The following is a 3,644-nucleotide window of genomic DNA, read 5'->3' as shown; positions in this document are numbered from 1 at the left end:
GTACTGGCTAGTTTTGTGTCAACTTGACACAGGCTGGAGTTATCACAGAGAAAGGAGCTTCAGCTGGGGAAATGCCTCCATGAGATCCAGCTGTAACATTTTCTCAATTAGTGATCAAGGGTGGGAGGGCCCCTGTAGGTGGTGCCATCCCTGGGCTGGTAGTCTTGGGTTCTGTAAGAGAGCAGGCTGAGCAAGCCAGGGGAAGCAAGCAAGTAAGTAACATCCCTCCATGGCCTCTGCATCAGCTCTTGCTTCCTGACCTGCTTGAGTCCCAGTTCTCACTTCCTTGGTGATGAACAGCAGTATGGAAGTGTAAGCCAATTAAACCCTTTTCTCCCCAACTTGCTTCATGGTCATGATGTTTGTGCAGGAATAGAACCCTAAGACAGCTACCTCTTCCTTTAATTTTTGACTATTTCCTTTGCTGTACAGATGCTTTCTTACTTTGTGAGAACCCATTTGTCAATTGTTGACCAAAGTCCCATTTACAGTCCTTACAATTAACTATCGTCTACTGTTCTTCCTACATTTTCTTCTAACTATTGTCCTATCATCTTCATTTCTTCCTGTAGCCTTTTGGATGTGCTTTATCCTTATCTTCAGAGCAAAGTATTTATTCCAGTGTTCTCTGGAAGTTTGGCTTGGCAGCCATAAGTGTCTTTAGTCTATTTTTAGGGTAGAAAGTTTTTGTTTTGCTTTCAATTATGACAGTTTTACTGCATACAGTGGTCTGGGTTATTTGTGGTCTTTCTTAACTTGAAATACATTGCTCCATGTCCTTGTAGGGTTTTAAATTTCTATTGCTAAATCATCTGTTGGTCTGAGGGGCTTGCCTTTGTATGTGACCTGAGTCTTCTCTCTGGCAGCTTTCAATACCCTTTATTTGTTCTGATTTAGCTGTGATATGGCATAAGGACTTTCTCTTTCCTGGTTCTGTTATGTGCACCTGAATGGGCTCTCTTTTGCTAGACTTGGGGAATTTTCTTCAATGATTTTTATTTAAAATATCTTTATGCCATTGATATGGAATTCTTTTACTTCCTCTATACTCACGACTCATAGGCTTAGTCTTTTCATAGTATCCCAAAGGTCTTGCATGTTCTATTTGCATGGATTTTTATTTATTTATTTATTTATTTATTTATTTATTTATTTATTGGGTTTTTTTGAGACAGAGTTTCTCTGTATAGCCCTGGCTGACCTGGAACTCACTTTGTAGATCAGACTGGCCTCGAACTCAGAAATCCACCTGCCTCTGCCTCCCGAGTGCTGGGATTAAAGGCGTGCGCCACCATGCCCGGCCCTGCATGGATTTTTAAAATGGCCTTTTTTAATTGAATGATCTGACTCCTTTACCTTACCATCAGGCAGATGTTCTGTCTTCCAAATGATCCAGTCTGTTGGTGATGCTTTTTACTGAGCTTTTTAAACCTATTTCCCCCCCCTTTCACACTGACACAGTGTCTGTGGTGAGACGTGTTTCTCATGGACAAAAAAGTTGGATCCTATTTTCTAATCTAATGAGGTAACTTATTTTATGTCCAACTTCATTTCAGTTTGGGTTTTCTTTAGTATTTCTGTTTGCTGAATTCTGTTTTCATATCCTGAATTACCTTTCTTGTTTTATTCAGCTGTTTGTTTTCTTGGACATCAATTATGAATTTATTCCTATCCTCTTTAATTAACACCTTCATTTAGGTGTCATTGGGGGGGGTGTGTTCATATACACGTGTGTAAGAGTGTTTAACTGTTTGAAATGTTTTTTTTTTTCTTTTAAATTCTGTATCTTGAGTTTCATCTTAAGTTGTTCTCAGGGAAGGAGTAAGGAAGGGGCGGGCCTACCAGCAACAAGGGTCGCTGAGAGCCCTGGGAAAGCAGAAAGAAGGCCCTACCAGCAACATGTGCAGTGGAGAGTCCTGGGGAGGCAGCCAAGGATGAGATGCCCAAGGGAGAAGAAAGAAGCAGCTCCTGCTGGCAACAAGGGTGGCAGGGAATACTATGGAACTCTATCCTCCAAAAAGGATTCCAGAGAGGATTAAAGTTTCTGTTGGCCTAGGCCTTCATTTACCTCCGTGACTGTTTATGATGAAACTTGGTCCTCAGGCAGGACCACTGATAGTGCTTGGGTCATAAATAATTGTCTCGGAGTTATTTATTTGGGAACCATGTACCCGTTAACTCATAACTTATATATCCTGTTTAGTCTATGTGTGCAACGTGGTTGGCTACCTCTCCTCAGTTTCGTACGTGTGAACTTCCTCTGAATTCAAGGTGAATCCCTGCTCTTGACTCTTTCCTTGAATCCCCTCTCTCTCTTTTCCATTTGTCCTAACTCAGCTAACAGGCCATCAGCTTTTTATTGACAGGTACATAAGAGATCCTCTCTATACTCTGGTGGTAAATGTGGGAAACTGGAGGAAGGCCAAGTAAGAAGCCTGGATGTGGTGGTGGTGGTGGTGGGGGGTAGTGGGGGGGTAATCATGCATCCCAGGAAGATGGAATGATGGTGTGTGTGTGTGTGTGTGTGTGTGTGTGTGTGTGTGTGTGTGTGTGTGTGTATTTAGGCACAGCATGAGGTTGGCAATCAGAAAATCTCCCAGAATTCGTGGCTATGGCAGGCTCTGCTGGATGGCCAGTGACAGGCAATGTGCATGTCATGTGAATTGCTGTCCAGGGGTTAGAGATGCCCCATGAGCAAGGAGGCCTAGGTCTTCCACTTCCCATAGTTTACATCCTCCAAACAAAACAGGCTAACCAGGAAACACCGAAGATCACATGAAGAGGAAAGGAAGGATGCTATTCGGGAGAATAGATCAAGGAAGACCCCCCGCCCCCATCTCAGATAAAAGTAGTCAGGAAGGCCATCGATGCTCCAAAGAGCTTTTAAGATAGGCAAGGAATGGCTCTGCTATGGGAGGCTGACAGGCCAGCTGGAGGTCAGTGAGCAGTGGTGAAATGAAGAACACCCTGAGAAGGAAACCAAGTAATCACATGAGCCTGGAGACCAGGGAGATGAAGACTGAAATGTGGACATGGGGACAGCAGAAAAGACCTAGCAGCAGCTTCCAGATGGAAAAGCCATCAGGAACCACTGCCCCCACTCTGGTGGGTTGTTACTGCTTCAGCAGTGGGGACAGGCTCAGGAATCAACTGTTCCTATCAACTGCTCTAAGATTCCAAACATCATGTTTCTAAGACAGTGAGGCATAAGAACTGAAGATCCAGAAAAAGGAGATGGTCAGTGGAGGCGCAGATAATTGTTAAGTGTTCCACTTGTTTTCTTTTTCTCCTCCTGAGTATAGCAGAAGGCAAAGCAGTAGTTCTACAGAAACAAACAGCACAAACCCTTAAGAAATGAAGGACCAGGGCTGGTGAGATGGCTCAGTGGGTAAGAGCACCCGACTGAGGCAGGAAGATTGCTNTAAGTTAGTGCAAGCCTTGGCTACACAGCAAGGTACAAAGCCAGTCAGAGTANATAGCAAAATTGTCTTCAAAAAACATAAGCAGTAGCCAGACAGTGGTGGCTCACNCCTTTAATCCCAGCACTCAGGAGGCAGAGGCAGGAGGATTTCTGAGTTGAGACCAGCCTGGTCTACAGAGTGAGTTCCAGGACAGCCAGGGCTATACAGAGAAACCTTGTCTCA

This window comes from Mus pahari, chromosome 15 (genome assembly GCF_900095145.1).
Source record: "Mus pahari chromosome 15, PAHARI_EIJ_v1.1, whole genome shotgun sequence".
NCBI classification, from domain to species: domain Eukaryota; kingdom Metazoa; phylum Chordata; class Mammalia; order Rodentia; family Muridae; genus Mus; species Mus pahari.
The sequence above is the reverse complement of the archived record's forward strand: the minus strand, read 5'-3'. Positions refer to the sequence as shown.